This window comes from Aotus nancymaae, unplaced genomic scaffold, assembly GCF_030222135.1.
Source record: "Aotus nancymaae isolate 86718 unplaced genomic scaffold, 86718_ANA_hifiasm-v0.15.2.pri h1tg000059l, whole genome shotgun sequence".
Classification (NCBI taxonomy): domain Eukaryota; kingdom Metazoa; phylum Chordata; class Mammalia; order Primates; family Aotidae; genus Aotus; species Aotus nancymaae.
Window position 1 is genome coordinate 19,117,860 of NW_026988473.1, and position 20,567 is coordinate 19,138,426.

The following is a 20,567-nucleotide window of genomic DNA, read 5'->3' on the forward strand; positions in this document are numbered from 1 at the left end:
TTACCAATGAGAAAACGTAGGGAGGTTATACTATAGGAGGGATTCTAAGCGTGTAATTCTTGTCCTGTGAGATGTCTGGCTCAAGGGATTCTGTACACTCCATAAAGCTTTTGGGGACTGCAAAGTAATGTGTTTATGGCTCAGGACCCCCAAAAGACTGAAAGCATATACTACGGGATTTCAAAGATCCCATCTAGTTTGGAAATAAAAACTCTGATATCCATTTTCTTTTTTCAGGATTGTAGTCTCCAATATATTTTAGAACACACTTTTAATAAAAGTGCTCAGACTGAAGTCCAAATTGAGAGCATAGGGCCTTGGTGTTTGTCATAGCTTCTTGCCTTAATCTGAGAGAAAAAGATATGAATTATCATTAAGTGATGCTACATGATCGTTAGGCAGGAACCAAAGTGAAAGGATCCAGGAGTGTAAGGTTTTGACACCTAGCTGATGAAGTCAAAGACTTCTCATGACATTTTTAGGGGACTGGCTTTTGGTGGGGACATGACTTTTTTAGGGGACTGACTTTTGGCAAGACTTATAGCTGCCTGCCTCTTCTTATTCTCTCTTTTCCCTCCTCTCTCTCCCTCCCCTCCCCTCCCTTCCCCTCCCCTCCCCCCTCCTCTCCTCCCCCCCACTCCCTCCCTTTCTTCCTTCCTTCCTTCCCTCCCTCCCTCCCTCCCTTCCTCAAGTTGCTCCAGGACTAAGAGACCTCAACTTGCTCCAAGACTAAGCTGCCTAGAATTTCATAGAGACATTTAAGCAGTAGAAAGGTCTGCAAAGAATTTGCCTCTGACACCGTCCATCAGTTGAACAGGGCACATAACTCTTCTTCTGCCAAAGAAGGTAGGGGAGGGTCATTGTCTTGCTAGTTAGTGTTTTTGCCCAATCGGCTTCAATTAAGCTGTAGCTGGAATGTGTTTATTTCATTCGTGTGTTTAACTTTGCTAGTACAGCAGAGAACAGAAATAGGAAGCCAACAATCATGGCCTCTGTGTTCAGACCTCTGTGCAGGGCCAGCTTCACAAGGGCCCTGTGCTTAGTTTAGTACTCTGTTGTTGACATCTTGTAATTCTTAACAATGTTTGAACAAAGGATCTCACATTTTCCATTAACACTAGGCTCTTCAAATTATGTAGCTCTTTCTGCTCTAGTGATCTTCAATCCTTCATTCACATAGGATTCAGAGTGTTTTGCATATAGTTCCAAATCCTGGGGACACTACTCTCTTTTTGGAATGAGGATATTGATTTTCAATTGCTGTGTGAGAGATGGCAAGAAAAAGGGTGCTGGGGTTTGAATAGAGCCTGTGTTGTGATACTTTTAGTTAACAATCTGCAGGAAAATTTTGGGTAGAGATAAGAGACTGATATTTATGGAGCTTCTTCTTCGTTACCTGGCACTATATAACTGTTACGCTATTTAATCATCTCAATAACTTTCCAAGGCAAGTTTTTTATGGATGAGGCTAAGAAAGGCTAACTAACATACTGAAGATCACACAACCAATAAATGACCAAGGTGGGAATTGATCTTAGATCAACCTGGCTTTCAATGCAGGAAAATACATTATCTTCTGAACGTAGCTGGCCATTTAATAAATTTATTTTGGGTTGGGCTTAAGAGAAGTGAAAGGATAAAATGGAGAAGTACCATAGAGAATTGGGAAAAATACTTTTATAATCTTAAGTTTGAGAGAGAGAGAGCTGAAGAGGTCATACCAGAAACTAAAAACTGGATGTAATAAGATGTTAAAGTGAGAGCCTTATGGGTATCTCATTCCAAGGGAGGTGCCAAATGCAGATGCATTTTTTAGAGAGGTAGCCAAAAAATTGATTATAAAACACTTGGACTCCTTATCCACAATAGAGGTTAGAAAACAAGACAGAAAGAGTAAAGATGGAGAGAAGCTTTGTAATGTGGAATTCTGGAATAAGCTTTTGGGGTGCAACAAATCCCACCATGCACTTCAAAGGAGGTGGTGGTGGGGAGGCTGGGTCCCTTCTATGTAACTCAAACTTAATAACTAGTTTCAGTAGTCTGAGTTTAACAACTGTCCTCTTTGACTTGGAGGACACGGTGGCCTGTTTCTAAAAAATACTGGACAAATCTAAAGAGCCAGAGCCTGATCAACCAGTTGCTTTGGAGTGGAGCAAAGGCATGTTCCTGCGGTATGGAAAAAATTCTCATCTTTCCAAGGTATAGGGGAAGAAATGAGTGGGTATTTCCCATGGACCAGAGGCAGTAGAGAGAACTAGAATTCAATACACATTGAGACAACACAGACGTGTGAACATTCTTCAGCTAATAGAAATTGCTAATATCACCAGATTCATAGGAACTAACAAGGGAGAAGTGAACAGCTGAACTGAGATTTATTTGTCAAGATTAAGAAAGCTGCAGACAAGGACATCAGCAAGATGGCAGAATGGTAGGTCCCCATCTCATGACACCTTTTTTCCCCACAAATAACGATTTGGCAGCCATCCACTGATAAGCGTGCCTTGGTGCGAGTGTTGGGGACCCAGTTAAGAGATTGCAAAATCCTTTTAGAGCCCATGACTGAGGAGGGGTGCATTTAGAAGACAGATCCATAAGGCATGTTCACTGATCATCGTCCTGGCTATGGCCTGGCGAAGCTCCATCCACCTGTAGACTCAGCTGTAACCCCACTTGGCCATGGTCCTGACCCCAGCCCCATTTGACAAGAGACCTAGGAGGAGCCACTCCCATCTGTACCCCTAGTAACAGGCATGCTCACCTCAGACCTGACTACAGATCCAGAAGTAGCCCTGTGATCTTCTCAAACCTTGCCCTACCATGGTCTAGGGCAGGCTTGCTCACTCAGGGATTTGACTGCAGACACACTATCTATACCTCAGTGGTAGGCCCACTGACCTTGGACCCAACTGTAGACTCTGAAGCACCCCTGTGACCTGCTTCAAACCTGTTCTGTCATGGTCCAGGGAGAATCCTGTCCACTCAAGGACTTGGCCAGAACCATACCCATCAGCATTCCAAGTAACAGGCTCACTGACCACAGGCCTGTGGACTCAACCATAGATCCTAAAACAGCCCTGACTTGACTCTAGCTTCTCTCCTCTGTAGTTCTAGAGGCAGTCCTCTCTGACAGAGAGCTGGTGGGAGACACCAATCTGCACCCCTGGTAACAAGCCTGCCACCTGCAGTCATGACTGTGGACCTGGCCATGGCCTCATGACCTTTTTTTTTCCTTTTTTTGAATGTAACACCAAAAGCACAGGCAACAACAATAGATAAGTAGCGTTACAACACATCAAACGAAAATTCTTCTGTGCAGTAAAGGGAACAATCAACCGAGTGAAAAGGCAACTAATGGATTGGGAGAAAATATTTGCAAACCATATATCTCATAAGACATTAATATCCCAAATATATAAGTAACTCAAACAAGTTAATAGAAAAGAAATCAAATAACAGGATTAAAAATGAGCTAAGGACCTGAATAAATATTTCTCAAAAGAAGATATATATTTGGCTAAGAGATATATTTAATAATAATGTTCAGTAGCACTAATCATCAGGGAAATGCAAATCAAAACCACAATGATGGTACATTTGAAATAGAGAGAGGGAATGAATATATTAATTAGCTTGATTTAATCACATTGTATACATCTAACAAAATATTGCAAGGTTCCCTATAAATATATGCAATCATGATATATCCATTAAAATAATATTAATTTTATTTATTTTGGTATTTCTATTTATTTTAACATTTATTTTTGGTTCGGGGTACATCTACAGGCTTGTTACATGGCTAAACTCACGTTAACAGGGTTTGTTGTACAGATTGTTTCATCACTCAGGTAGTAAGCTTAGTACCCAATAGTTACTTTTCCTAATCCCCTCCTGCCCCTACCCTCTACCCTCAAGCAGGCCCCAGTGTCTGTTGTTCTTTTCTTTGTGTCCATGAGTTCTCATCTTTTAGCTCCCACTTACAAAGTGAGAATATGCGATATTTGGTTTTCGGTTTCTGCATGAGTTTGCTAGGGATAATGGCCTCTAGCTCCATGCATGTTTCCGCAAAACACATGATCCCATTCGTTTTTATGGCTACATAGTATTCCCTGGTGTCTATGTACCACATTTTCTTTATCCAATCTGTCACTGCTGGGTATTTAGTTTGACTCCATGTCTTTGCTATTATGAACGGTGCTGCAATGGACATTTATGGTAGAATAATTTATATTCCTTAGGGTATATACCAAGTAATGGGATTGCTGGGTCAAATGATAGTTCTGTTTCTAGCTCTTTGAGGAATTGTCACACTGCTTTCCACAGTGATTGAGCTGCTTTACACTCCCACCAACAGTGTATAAGCATTCTCTTTACTCCACAACCTTGTCAGTATCTGTTATTTTTTGATTTTTTAAAAACAGACATTCTGACTCATGTGAGATGGTATCTCATTGTGGTTTTGGTTTGCATTTCTCCAATGATTAGTGATGTTGATCTTTTATTCATGTTTATTGGCAGCATGTATATCTTCTTTTGAAAATTGTCTGTTCATGTCTTTTGCTCGCTTAATATTATTTTTAAAAGGCCCCAATGAGATGACACCTGCCACCTGCCACAGTGGTTACTATAACAAAGATTAAAGATAAATATTGGGGAAGATGTGGAGAAAAAAGAATCCTTGTACAGTGTTGGTGGGAGTGTAAATTGGTACAGCTATTATGGGAAACTCTTTCAAGGGTCCTTTGTAAATTACAAGTAACATATGATCCAGCAATCCCATTCTGGGTATATATCCAAAGAAAATGAAGTCAGTATTTCAGAGATACATCTGCACTCCCATGTTCACTGCAGAATTATTCATAATAGCCAAACTATGAAAATAACCTAAATGTCTGTCATCAGACCAACTGATTAAAGAATGGTAGAGTATAATGGTGGTTGCCAGGGTGGGGAAGTAGGGAAAAATGGGGAGATTTTGGTCAAAGGATACAAAGTGTTAGTTATGCAAGATGAGTAAATTCTGGAGATGTAATAAACAATATGATGACTACAGTTAAAAATATCACTTTGTATACTTGAAATTTGCTAAGAGGATAGACCTTAAGTGTTCTCACCATAAAAGAAGAAAGCAAAGGTAATGATGTGAGGTGATGGCTATGTTAAATAGCTTGATTGTGATGAACATTTCACAATGTACACATATGTCAAAACATTAAGTTGTATACGTTAAATCTACACAATTTTTATTTGCCAATTATACACCAATAAACCTGAACGAAAGAAAGTTGCAGATAGGAAAGTGTCAGTGGTGAGTGGCATGTTTTTGCAAAACCCATAAAAGTACCTCTCAGATAAAGAGTGAGTTCTTTTTTTGTTGTTATTATATTTTAAGTTCTGGGGTACATGTGAAGATCTTGCAGGATTGTTGCATAGGTACACACATGCCATGGTGGTTTGCTGCCTCCATCTCCCCATCACCTACATCAGGAATTTCTTCCAATGTTATCCCTCCCCAACCTCCCCACCCTCTGTTGTCCCTCCCCTAGCCCCTCCCTCAACAGACCCCAGTGTGTGATGTTCCCCTCCCTGTGCCCATGTGTTCTCATTGTTCAACACTCACCTATGAGTGAGAACACGTGGTGTTTGGTTTTCTGTTCTTGCATCAATTTGCTGAGAATGATGGTTTCCAGAGTCATCCATGTCCCTACAAAAGACACAAACTCGTCACTTTTTATGGCTGCATAGTATTCCATGGTGTATATGTACCACATTTTCTTTGTCCAGTCTATCATTGATGGACATTTGGATTGGTTCCAGGTCTTTGCTATTGTAAACAGTGCCGTAATGAACATACATGTGCATGTGTCTTTATAATAGAACAATTTATAATCCTTTGGGTATATACCCAGTAATGGGATTGCTGGGTCAAATGGAATTTCTTTTTCTAGATCCTTGAGGAATAGCCACACTGTTTTCCACAATGGTTGAACTAATTTACACTCCTACCAATAGTGTGAAAGTGTTCCTATTTCTCCATATCCTCTCTAGCATCTGTTGTCTCCAGATTTTTAATGATCACCATTCTAACTAACGTGAGATGGTATCTCAATGTGATTTTGATTTGCATTTCTCTAATGACTAGGGATAATGAGTATTTTTCATATGTTTGTTGGCCTCATAAATGTTTTCTTTTGAAAAGTGTCTGTTCTTATCCTTCTCCCACTTTTGAATGCGTTTGTTTGTTTTTTTCTTGTAAATCTGCTTTAGTTCTCTGTAGATTCTGGATATTAGCCCTTTGTCAGATGGGTAGATTGCCAAATTGTTTCCCATTCTGTTGGTTGCCAGTTCACTGTAATGATTGTTTCTTTTGCTGTGCAGAAACTCTTAAGTTTAGTTAGATCCCATTTGTCTATTTTGGCTTTCGTTGCCAATGCTTTTGGTGTTTCTATCGTGAAGTCCTTGCCTGTGCCTATGTCCTGAATAGTATTGCCTAGGTTTTCTTCTAGGGTTTTTATGGTGTTAGGTCTTATGTTTAGATCTTTAATCCATCTGGAGTTAATTTTAGTGTAAGGTGTAAGGAAAGATCTAAAATCAACACCCTATCATCAAAATTGAAAGAGCTAGAGGAACAAGATAAAAAAAAATTCAAAAGCTAGCAGAAGACAAGAAATAACTAAGATCATAGCAGAACTGAAGGAGATATACACAAAAAAACCCTTCAAAAAATCAGTAAATCCAGGAGCTGGTGTTTTGAAAAGATCAACAAAATAGACACACCACTAGCCAGACTAATAAAAAAGAAAAAAGAGAAGAATCAAAGAGATGCAATAAAAAACTATAACGGGGATATCACCATCTATTCCACGGAAATACAAACTACCATGAGAGAGTACTACAAACAACTCTATGCACATAAACCAGTAAATCTGGAAGAAATTGATAAATTCCTGGATACTTACACCCTCCCAAGACTAAACCAGGAAGAAGTTGAATTCCTGAATAGACCAATAGCAAGGTCTGAAGTTGAGGCAGCAATTAATAGTCTACTAACCAAAAAAAGTCCAGGTCCAGATGGATTCACAGCTGAATTCTACCAGACATACAAAGAGAAGCTGATACCATTCTTTCTGAAACTATTCCAAACAATACAAAAAGGGAATCCTCCCTAACTCATTTGATGAGACCAATATCATCCTGATACCAAATCCTGGCAGAGACACAACCAAAAAAGAAAACATTAGGCCAATATCCATGATGAATATCAATGCAAAAATCTTCAATAAAACACTTGCAAAGTGAATACAAGAGTCGGCTCTTATAAAGGCTCAGCCCTGCGAATACAGAGGAAACCACAAAAGTCCCTGCCAAATAAGAACTTTCCTGCCTTGTCTTCTCACCTCTCCTTGCTCCTCAGCACCAACCTTGAAAGAGACACTCTGCCCCAGAAGAGAAGAGTCTTCAACTTTCAAATAAATTTGTAATTTTGACTACTGGGTTGGATATTTTAATTTCTAGTCTGCCTAAGAAGGGTGAAAAATATCACAGTGTTTACATGAGTTTACCCGAGTTTACCCTTAGAAATAATATAAAACCTTTTTTTCTCTCTGAGCACATTTAACTGGAAGAGAGCTACAAAATAAAATTGCTTTTTTGTTTACCTCCCATGACTTATACTTGTGGTTCATTCTGGCTGATAAGATCTGCTCTCTGATTATGGCAGGTGCTGAAGATGGTCAATACTAGGGAAATATGCAACAAGCAGGTAGGGGAGGTGTTTGGGAATTATGGTGAGGGCAATATGTGGCAGCCTCGCCAGGTAACTGTCAAGGCAGTTAATTTCTTCACTTATGCGTTGGGTAGAGTAGAATGATGGTTCCCTGAGAACTCGTATTTCTGGCTCTAGACCCTTTTCGTAGCCCATCCAGATACCTTTTACTAGACTGTGCACGCATCCCTCCAGTTGTTGAAAATACTGACCAATAAAGGTTCATACCTGTATCCATTTTCTTAGGACTTTTCTTAGTTGACCTGAGTCTTTTAACTTATGAGTGTCTGGGAGATTAAGCCCACCTCCTAGATATGGTCCACAGCCAATGTTAACAAATATGGGGGTTCAAAACCCAGTCATCTGGCCTCTAAATGAGACAACTTTCTGAGGTTATACATTTCTAGAATGCCCCCAAGAGATCAATCTGATTTGAGATCTCAGTAGTCATGTCTTTGCTTAGCTTCTTCCCCTGCTCTATTCTGCTTTCATTTCTTTCTTACAATGTCCTTTTGAGAATATTCTCTCAATAAGTCATTTGTACAAAAATCCCACCTCAGCTGCTGCATCTAGGGAATCTGACATAAAACCAGGAATGACCCTAAAAAGGCAACTAAAAATTGGGATTCTGTAAATTAGTTCAACCATTGTGGAAGACAGTGTGGCAATTCCTCAAGAATCTAGAAATAGAAATACCATTTGACCCAGCCATCCCATTACTGAGTATATACCCAAAGGATTATAAAACATTCCATTATAAAGACACATGCACATGTATGTTTATTGTGGCACTATTTATAATAGCAAAGACTTGGAACCGACCCAAATGCTCATCAATGATAGACTGGATAAAGAAAATGTGGCATATATACACCATGGAATACTATGCAGCCATAAAGAAGGATGAGTTCATGTCCTTTGTAGGGACGCGGATGAAGCTGGAAACCATCATTCTCAGCAAACTGACACAAGAACAAAAAACCAAACACCACATGTTCTCACTCATAAGTGGGTATTGAACAATGAGAACACGTGGACACAGGGAGGGGAATATCACACACTGGGGCCTGTTGGGGAAAGGGGGGCTAGGGGAGGGATAGCAGGGGGTAGGGGTATTGGGGAGGGATAACATTAGGAGAAATATCTAACGTAGATGACGGGAGGATGGCTGCAGCAGACCACCATGGCACATGTATACCGATGTAGCAAATCTGTACGATCTGCACATGTACCCCAGAACTTAAAGTATAATTTTTAAAAAGATTTAAAGAAATGGGATTCTGGAGTTCTGTCATTTGCTGGCTGAGTGGCAATGAAGATCCTAGCACTGATGGTAGGTGAAGTATTGATTGAAATGGTTTATTCTTTCGCCTGTGATTAACTGGAACTGACTACAGGTGGAAGGGGATACATATGTTTATATAATCTCACTGAAATGTTATTGGAATAATAATTATAAGGACTGTGAACTTGGCTTGTGGGGCAAAGCACCACTGACATGTGGAAGAGAGAAAATTACAAGTTCAGATCTAGTAATCGCCAACTGGAAGCAAAATGTGAGTTTCAGAGGCCTCCTTTGAAGCTTTTAAAGAGATCTCACCTTTTGAAGCTGGAAGGTAGTATGAGCTGACAACTAGTATGCTTTGGGTTTTGAAAGCAGCATATTCCATGAATACTGCTTTTACCAATTTATTAGGTAACGGAGAAAGCTACTTACTTTGAATGAGGCTCAGAGCAAGAAAATCTTCTGCAGCAGGTCCAGACTGCTGCTTTTCCACTTGAGCCATATGGTTCAGCTGATCCCATGTTACTAGAGGTATTTGTAGTGAGCAAAAGCGCCATGTGGTGTCTCTGGCAAGCCCCAGTAGGAGAGTACAGCACAGATCCCTAAGGTTCTGGAGCAAGGCCATGCCATCTGCAAAAAAGAACCAAACATGATTCAAAAAATAGCTACTGGTGTGATGCTGGGCCCCGGTAGAAACTGGTTTTGCGACCACTGGGCATCAAGTAAGTGTGCAGTCAGCATTCCTTATTGGGAACTACATGCTGTTAGACCCACCAAGCAGTAAGGCTTAGTGGACTCCACAGCAATCTGTTTCAAGATGGTATTGGTACTTCTGGAGTTAAGTCTGAGCAAGTTCAGAGAACACAAGTATGCTGCATGAACAGGTGACCATGACTCTCATGTCACTCACCATTGCTGCACTGATAATCTACCCTCAGTTCACACTGATAGCCTCATGGGGAATTTTTTACAATCAGCTAATGTAGGAGGAAACAAACAAAAAAAAAACCATGCTTGGTTTATGCAGGAGTCAGCTCAGATATATTGGTGGAAGCCAAAAATACAGTGTAGCTACACTACAGCCCAACTCCTGAGTTTGGCCCTCTAAAATAGTGGTAGATAGATATTCGTCCAGTGAGAAGAGTGAGAGTTTTAACTGGTTTTCTTGGTCATCTATAAAGAAGTGTCCTGAGTTCCACAGACTCAGGTGCAGTGATGAATTTATTTATGGGTTGGTTAGGAGCCTGAAAGGAGCAAGATTGGAATATCTGTGATGAGGTCTCGAGGTGAGTCATGTGGATGGACCTATGGGGACAGATTCAAAATATGGGAATGTTTGTATTGCATATTAATGCTCACCACAGAACATTGATTGCAAGAGTTTTCTAAAATATCAAGTATATAGGATAACTTGGCCAGTGGATATTAGCCAGTCTGTCCCCAGCTAACCCTTGAATGCACAATGGACTAATAAAATGAAAAGCCACAGTGGTAGAGATGGAGGCTATGCAGAGTGATAGCCTGGACTTCCTCTCACCAAGGCTGATCTAGCTGGTGCCATTGCTGAATGCCAACTTTTAAGTAACGGAGAATAACACTAAACCTTCCATATTGTACCCTTCCTGAAGGACACTAGTCATTCACTTGAAATGCAGTTGATTACATTAGACCCATACCATTCTGGAAAAGGTAATAGCTCACCCACATTTGAAATAAAATATATACTTTTTTGGTTTGGTTGTTTTGCCCAGGAGCACTTTATTTTGCTTAAACTTTTTTTTTCAATTTTTAATAATTATTATTTTTAAATTCTAGGGTACATGTACAGGATGTGAAAGTTTGTTACATAGATAAATGTGTGCCATGGTGGTTTGCTGGACCTATCAACCCATCACCCAGGTATTAAGCCGACATGCATTAGCTCTTTTCCCTAATGCTCTCCCCTCCCAATCTCCCCTGACAGGCCCCAGTAAATGTTGTTCCCCTCCCTGTGTCCATGTGTTCTCATTGTTCCACACCCACCTGTGAGTGAGAACATGTGGTGTTTGGTTTTCTGTTCTTGCATTAGCTTGCTGAGAATAATGGCTTCCAGCTTCATCCCTGTTCCTGCAAAGGGCATGATCTTCCTTTTTGGGACTTCATAGTATTCCGTGGTGTATAAATACCACACTTTTACTTTAGCCAGCCTATCACTGATGGGCACTTGGGTTGATTCCATGTCTTCACTATCGTGAATAGTGCTTCAGTGAACATATGCATGCATGTATCTTTATAATAGGATGATTTATATTCCTTTGGGTATATACCCAGTAATGGGATTGCTGGGTCAAATGGTATTTCTGGTTCTAAATCTTTGAGGAATCACCACACTGTCTTCCATAATGGTTGAACTAATTTACATTCCCACTGACAGTGTAAAAGCGTTTGTTCCTATTTCTCTGCAACCTCACCATAATTTGTTTCTTAACTTTTTAATAATTGCTATTCTGACTGGCATGAGATGGTATTTCATTGTGGTTTTCTCTAATGATCAGTGATGTTGAGCTATTTTTCATATGTTTGTTGGCTTCATGTATGTCTTTTTTTGAGAAGTGTCTGTTCATGTCCTTTGCCCATTTTTAATGGAGTTGTTAGTATTTTTCTTGTGAACTTTCTTCAGCTTCTTATAGATTCTGTGTGCAGAAATCACAAGAATTCCTACACACCAGCAACAGCCACACAGAAACCCAAATCATGAATGAACTCTCATTCACAATTGCCACAAAAAGAATGAAATGCCTAGAAATACAGCTAAAAAGGAAATGAAGGACCTCTACAAGGAGAACTACAAACCACTGCTCAAAGAAATCAAAGAGGACACAAGCATATGGAAAAACATTTTATGCTCATGGGTAGAAAGAATCAATATTGTGAAAATGGCTACTGCCCAAAGCAATTTAGAGATTCAATTCTATTCCCATTAAACTACCAATGTTATTCTTCACAGAATTAGAAAAAACTATTTAAAAATTCATATGGAAACAAAAATGAGTTTGCATAGCCAACACAAGCCTAAGCAAAAAGAACAAAGCTGGAAACATCATTGCTCAATTTCAAACTATACTACAAGGTCACAGTAACTAAAACAGCATGTTACTGGGGGTACAAAAACAGGCACATAGACCAATGGAACAGAATAGAGAACTCAGAAATAAACCTCACATCTACAATGATCTGATCTTCAGCAAACCCGATAAAAACAGGCAATGGGGAAAGGATTCCCTATTTAATGATGCTGGGAGAACTGGCTAGCCATATGTAGAAAATTGAAACTGGATCTCTTCCTTATACCTTATACAAAAATTAACTCAAGATGGATTAAAGACCTAAATGTAAAACTCAAAACTATAAAAACCCTAGAAGAAGCTCTAGGAAATACAATTCAGGACACAGGACTGGGCAAAGACTTTATGACGAAATTTCCAAAAGCAAAAATTGACAAATGGGATCTAATTAAACTAAAGAGCTTCTGCACAGCAAATGAAACCATCATCAGAGTGAACAGACAACCTACAGAATAGGAGAAAAATTGCAATCTATCCATCTGACAAAGGGCTAATGAAATGAAACATTTTTCAGGGATGATTTGCCTTGTCCTGTAACAGTGCTCTGTCAACATCACTTCTAACATAGGATTCTATGTAACTCCTCCTTGAACCAGGGCACTTACTTTATAGCAATGAATGTATATCAGTGAGCAAATGGCTGTTAATGCAGATCCAGTGGACCTCCTACATGCCAGACCTTCCTGAAGCTATTGCCCTGATAGGGCAGTGGAACAGCTCCTTGAAGGTACAGCTGTGATGCCAGCTGGGAAAGGGCACCCTGCAAGGATGAGGCACCATCCTTTAGTGTGCAATGTATACCTCAAACCAACAGGCATTTCATGGGCATGTCCACTATAGGTAGAATATTTGGGTTGAGAAATGGAAGTAGGAAAGTCAGTGTCTTATTCTCTATGACTATCCAGACCTGTTTGGGGGATTTTTGTTTCCAAAGCTTACAACTTCAAACTCTGCAGGTCAGAAATTACTGATTCTTAGAGGGGAGATGCTTCCAGCAGGATACCCATTATGAATCTCACTAAACTTAAAATTATGGCTGTTGGCTGGTCACTTTCGGCTTCTCATGCCAATAGATCAGCAGACACAGAACAGAATCACCCAACTAGAGAGGGTAATAGACCCTGAAGGCTTCTGGGGAAGATTATATTTGACATATTCATGGCGCTATCATGCCAACTTTTAACTTTAAATTGCCATATGAAACAACCATGGTCTGATATGGGCATAATAAACAAGTGTGCAGATCTCTCAGGGATGAGGGTCTGGGTCTCCTATTCAGTCAAGCTAATGGCAGAGGTGATGGGGGATTTCTGTGTGGTCAAAGATGATGAGTATTATTTAGTTCCAGCCTTAGGACCAACTGCAGTAACTGGGGCTGAAATTCATTCCCCTGACCCTCTGCTCATACATTTCTCCCGAAATGTGACCAGTCAGAACACCGTAGAATATATACCTGGATGGATTAGACTTAGTGTAAAATAAAAGTGGTTCTGAGTCTAGGCATGATGACTCATGCCTGTAATCCCAGCAATTTGGGAGGCCTAGGTGGCAGATTGCTTGAGCCTAGGAGTTAGATACCAGTCTGGGCAACTTGTCTCTACAAAAAATACAAAAATTAGCTGGGCATGATGATTGCACCTATAGTCCTAGCTACTTGGGGGACTGAGGTAGGAGGATCACCTGAGCCCAGGGAAGTGGAGGATGCGGTGTGTCGTGATTGTGCCACTGCACTCCAGCCTAATTAATAGAGTGAGACACTGAGTCAAAAAAAAAAAAAAGAAAAGAAAAAAAGAAAAATGGCTCACTCTGAGCAGCACAGATGTAGCAGAGTAGATTATTTGAGTCCCCCAACTAGGTCCCCTTTATTGACCTGATATGGCATCTCCTTGCTGTTGGGAATATTGGCTACTAATGGCTCACATAACCATCCTTCTGTAAGAACTACTCTCAGCCAATACGAATCATTTTGTATGTAAATACCTATGAAGTCTATCCAGTCCTTGGTGACACAGCAAGTTACCTAGGGAACAAAATTTAAGGAGGCACTCATTCTCAGAATTGTGTCTAGAGTCAGCTCCTGAGAGTGAACCCCTCTCTACATTTTTCGTCCCTTGTCCCTTTATTGCCTCATTCTAGTCCTTGCCTTGGTTGTACTCTTGTCTAGGGGGTGCTCAGAATCCATGGACTGTTTGATAGAGCTGTCTGCCTTCCCTCAGAGTGGGACAACTCTGGGGCACAATTCAAGCCTCAGATATCTCTGCAGGAGCAAGCTGAACCCATGTTTTACCTGAAATCATATCTCTCTGTAGCTTCTTCTCCTGTTCTATACGTGTTTGCCTCATTTACTTACAGGTTCCTTCGAGATGATTCCCTCAATCAGTCACTTCACATAAAATATATATTTCAGACTTTGTAGCTTATGAAGATGACATATAACCCACCAGATCTGGGAACATCAACAGGCTTCTAGGGCAAGATTAGAATTCCCTTGGAGTGTAGCATGCCATAGTCAGCTGTTGGCCTTGAGTGAGATTCCTACATCTTTGAGTGGCAGTTTTCTGTCTGAAACACAGGATTAGCGATACCTTCCTTCAAAGGACTTAATCACACACACACATACACACACACACACACACACACACACACACACCCTCAGCACTGGGTCTGACACATAAGTGTTCAATAAATGATAGATCTTTTTATTAGATAGTATAATTAGTTTGTGCATGGCATTTTTCCTATGCTTCACATTTATTTACTCCCTTGAATAATTTTATTTAATTTGGAGGAACAAAATACCAGTTTTATTGCTGATTAGAATTAATTTTGAGAACACAGCTTAGATATATATCTACAGTCAAGCTTTCTATGAATTTGCCAAGATTTAAACTTAATTGCAAGTAATAGGCAATGTTGGGCAACTGTAGGCAACTATGTCTCCGAGGAATAGAATATATACATACTTAGAAGATGACTTTCTATCTTTTGTATAATTTATTTCTCTCTCCAACTATGTCATAAAATATAATTTTCTGCTTTTATCCCTGGGCTAGCCATGTATTCTAATCCAGATGTTGCAAACTAGAGACAGCTCTTACATCAACTGTGTGTTTAGCCTAGTGCCTGACACAGACAGTATACCCAATAAAACTTACAGAATAAGTAATATTACATGTAGCAATATTAAAGCAATTCTTGCTGCTAATCACTGTGGCGTAAGCTAGCACATGATTATCTGTATGAGAAACAACTCAATCACAAATAACTTCTTACAATCTGGAGCATTTTTTCTTTTATCTTTAAGCTAAATTCTTATTTTCTCTGACCCTGGCTTGCTTGCTCTTGCTCTATCTATCTATCTATCTATCTATCTATCCATCCATCCATCCATCCATTCATCAATCTAATTTATTTATCTTCAGTCTGCAGTTATACTGACATTTTTTCTGTACTTTTATGTCAGTTGCCGTGGAAAATAAGTGACTATCCCATTCAAACTATTCCCATGTGATTTTACGTATGCCTGTTATATATTAGACTATTCTACACAGACTCTCTAAATTTTGTTAAACTCTGTTTAGCCACTTTTCAAAGATGCTATACAGACTCACTCAAGGCCTCACAATTGGTAAGAGGAAGAATCAATATTTAAGCTGTGGTCTGGAGAGCTGCAAAAATCTTAATACATTATTCAGCAATGTATTCTATAATAGGCAAATATGTGGTTTGCTTTGGTTATAACCAACTTTCTCATCTCATTCCTAGTTTTCAGTGGTGAAATGACTGATAAGGAAAATATTCTTTGATCCTCACATTTCTAAAGAGGGATGTTTGCTTCACCTCTTAATAAGGGACAATATTAAAAGCAATTCTCCAAAATTTTCTATCCCTATCTCAAGTTGTTCTTTTCTGTAGGAGGAGGTTTCTGTTTGTGTTTGTTTTTTTTAGCTGATGGGTCATATATGTAGAGCTTGTCATCCATTGGATAATCTTAAGAGCAGAATGGGTCATCTCTATATTCAAAGTCAAAGGGCTCTCTTTATCTCTCTCTCACTTATTTACTTGTTATTGACTTTATAATTCACATGATTTCTCTTATAGTTGGCTTCCATATGAATCAGTAAGAAGTGTTGGGAAATCTTTATTGGTATCTTCCCTCATTTAGAAAACAGACTAGTAAGACTTCATCAGAGCCTGGTTTTCCAATTTCTCTGACTAGAACTAGCTGGTTAATTTACTGCATAAAGTTTTGGAGAGAGCAGGAGTCCCTATCAGACCCCCATTTTGACCTTATTAATAATGAGCAACATTTGATTCTCTCTATCCTCAATTGGTTAAACACTAGAGTCCCTCAAAAACCTTCAATAGAATTATTTTGTTGAGGAATTTGCCAGTGAAGCTATTTAAAAATGAAATTTTATTGTAGGAAGGTTTTACTTAATATTACAAATTAATTTCTTTAATAGATAGGATACCAATCTGATATCTGATATTTCTGGTGTCATTTTTGATAGATGATGTTTTTAAAAACAATTGTTAATATCAAGTGACTTTAAATAATTATTGGCACAGAGTTATCCATCTTATCTTTTTATATCTTTTAAATGTCTGTAAGATATATTGTGATATCCTCTTTTTCATATGTAAAATTTACAAATCATTGATTTTCAGCTCTTATTCTTTTCTAATACAGACATATAAAGCTATGAAATTCCCTTAACGTGCTGCAGCTTGTGATTTGAACATGTCTTGTTTGTGTCATTGAGTTAAAATATTTTCTAATTACTGTTGTGATTCCTTTTATAATTTCATATATTGTATGAGAAGTATGTAGCTTAGTTTTCAAATATTTGGGTATTTTTTAGTTTGGGGTTTTGTTTATATTTATTCTGCTTGGGTTTCAGAGTGGAGTTAAAATATATGAATTGATGGTTTTCATGGATTTTATAAGATTCTTGACCACTGCCTTTCCAAACACGATTTTTTCCTTTTTATATCTGATTCCTTATCAAACTCCAATTGCATATATATAAAAGTTTTTTTTCTATATCCCATATGTTTCTTTTTTATCCTTCTGTTCTTTAATCTGGACATTTCCTGTGTGCCTTTTAAAAAAGTTAATTAATCCACACTTCAGCTGTACCAAGCTATTATAAACTCCTAATTTTAACTATAGTGTGTTTTGTTTTTATAAACTCCATTTGATTTTTTTCCTGACTGTTGCTTCTCTGCCAAACTATTTATTTATTTATTTATTGAGACAGAGTCTTGCTCTGTCACCCAGGCTGGATTGCAGTGGTACAATCTTGGCTTGCAGCAACCTCTGCTTCCCGGGTTCAAGCAATTCTCCTGTCTTAGCCTCTCGAGTAGCTGGGATTACAAGAGCATGCCACCACACCTGGCTGATTTTTATATTTTTAATAAAGAGGGAGTTTCACTATGTTGGCCAGACTGGTCTCAAACTCCTGACCTCAAGTGATCCGTCTGCCTTGACCTCCCAAATTGCTGGGAGTACAGGCGCGAGCCACCGCACCTAGCCCGATTATTTTCTTAAATATATTAATTGTAATAATTTCAAAGTTAGTTTCTGATTAACTCAACTATCTAAGTTGCCTAAATGTTTATTTCCATGTGTGTTTTTTCTTAATATGTTTCTTGTTATGAATGCATGAATGCCAGAAAACTACATGAGAAAAACCCAAAATAATTATAATGAATGAAAGAAGCTACACTAAAATGAATGCCTACTATTTGATTCTATCTACATAAGATTTTAGAAAACAAAACTAATCTCTAGTGACAGAAAGCAAACCGTTAGTTGCCTAGAAATGGGACAGAAATCAATCTTTACACATTTGAAACATCTTAACAACAGAAGCTTATGAATATGATAGGACAAAGCAAGTTAGGATAGGGTCAGGAAAGGATTATTTTAGGAAATTACATTTAATCTGAAACCTAGTGTAAAAGAATATGTTAACCATGAAAAGTTGGGGAGGGAGGCTGGGTGTGGTGGCTCACGCCTGTAATTCTAGCACTTTGGGAGGCTGAGGCTGGCAAATCACTTGAAATCAGGAGTTCAAGACCAATCTGGCCAACATGGTGAAACACCATCTCTACTAAAAATACAAAAATTAGCCTGATGTGGTGGTGTACACCTGTCATCTCAGCTATGTGGGAGACTGAGGCGGGAGAATCACTTGAATCCGGGAAGCGAAAGTTGCAGTGAGCTGAGAGTGTGCCACTGTACTCCAGTCTGAAAAGAGGGGGAAGGAAGAAAATATGTTTCAGACAGTGGGAGATGTATATATTGCAACCTGGCATGAAGAGTAGAAAATCTCGATCAAAGGATTTGAGGAGATAATTGTAAGAAATGAGGTGGTAGACAGTCAGTGGCCAGATCACAGAAACTATAATTGGTAGTAAGGTAATTAGAAGTAAACCAGACTTTTGAGTATTTGGGAGTAGATGACATGATTTATTTTGCTTCTCAGAAATTAAGATGGTGTGTAGACATAGTTTTAGATGGGAGTAGAATGAGAGATATGGAGGTAGTTAAATCTCCTACGGTACACATTATTGCTGGCTTGGGTCGGGCCAGTAGCATGAATGTCAGGAAGAATTTTGACTAATTTAGATGTGAGGAGTGAAGGAAAGGGAACAGGAGGGATTCAGAAATTTTTTCTTGGATAATTACATTGGGGATGGCACCATTTACTAATATGATACAGGAATAGGAACATGGGTTTGAAGAGAAAATGTTAAAAATCCTTCAAACATGTACTGTTTGAGGTGCTTGTGTTATATGTAAGTGAATATCTTCATTGCAGAGTTGTATTTGTCAATTTGGAGCTGAGGACAGAGAAAGCCAGGAGATATGTAGAAGGCAATGAAAATCAAGGGATAGTATATAGGAAACAGAAGGCTGAGGACTCAACTCTTAGGAACACCAGCAGTTATGCAGAGAAACAGGATATTAACAAGGTGCCATGGAAATTTAAAACAAGGAGGATGTCAATAAGAAAATGTATCATCAGAGCTAATTATTAACAAGAAGTCAAGAAATCAGGCACATTACGTAGCTGCTTAAGTATTGTATCCAATTTGTATGCTATTCCCTCTGCCTCCTATGTTCTTCCCTATTTTATTCTTTGTAAACTCCTGATCCTCCTTCACGTCAGTTCAAGGGTCACCTCTTTTGGGAAATTCTCACCGGGTTTCACAGGCAGACTTTGGGGCATGCTTTTTTATACTTCCACTATGTTTTGATTCTGCTCATCAGCTTGCACTTTAATTATCTGTCCACAAGCTTATCTCCTAGCCAGAACGTGACTTTTGCTTTTATATTTCCAGCATCACTACATTTCAACCTTGGCTGAATCCCTAGTGCCTAGAGTAGTAATTTTATGGAAGACATTACAAAATTATTTGTTGTATGAAAAAAAAAGTTTTAAAAAATATAAGGGAATCTGAATTGCTAATGATGAGAAAAGGCAAGTGATGTTTCAGGACATAGCTATCCCAGGGATTGTGCCACAAGCTGGTTTAGGCAAATCGATGCATTTTTTTGAAATCAGCATCCTCATTAGTAAAATCAAGATGTTGTTTACTGATGATATGCTATGTTCTATGGAGAGTCCTACTTCAGCAATTATTTTATTTCTGGATTTAAATAAATATTTTGATCTGAAAAAAGTATTTTTCCCTTTCTGTTTGTCTTGGGGCTTCCACTGACTTAAAAAAATGGGTATTATCTGAGTCTAGAAAGCGTTGGATCTCAGTCTCTCTTTTGTGTCTTCATTACTTTTATTATCCATGAGAATTTGTGAGCATTGTGTGGTTAAGACTCACAGCCCTAGTGATGTCCTAAGTACATGTCAGCAGGTGTTGAAAGGCTGTGGATGAGAAAGTGCCATCACTTCCTGGGTAATTGGAACAAGGCAGAGGACACTGTGCTCAGTGATTTGACAAAGGATTAACCTGTCTTCTCTACTGTAAAGCAATAATGGGCTCATTTGTTACTCATGGCACTGCCTGTCACCACATGACTGGAGTAACACACTTTCTTGCACACCTTCTCAGGATCCCTGACCAAAAAGCTGAAAATGGAGATGTAAAGATGGGAAATTGATCTATTCACAGGACATACTTCAAAGTTCCTGGGTGTGTTTTGCTATAGCCATGAATATGAGTGCCAGCCCAGGTGATCAGTGGCTCGTTAAACTCTAGGGGTAGACATAGAAGATTAAATGGGAGCCCCAAAAGTCATGCTTCTCATTTCATATCCTCTTGTTATATGATTTTCATTGTAATTCATGTTTAGAAAATCTTTAAACATATTTACTTATAGGGTATTGGTAAAATAAGGCTACTAATAGAACAAATGCAGTATACATCATTTTTCTTAGTA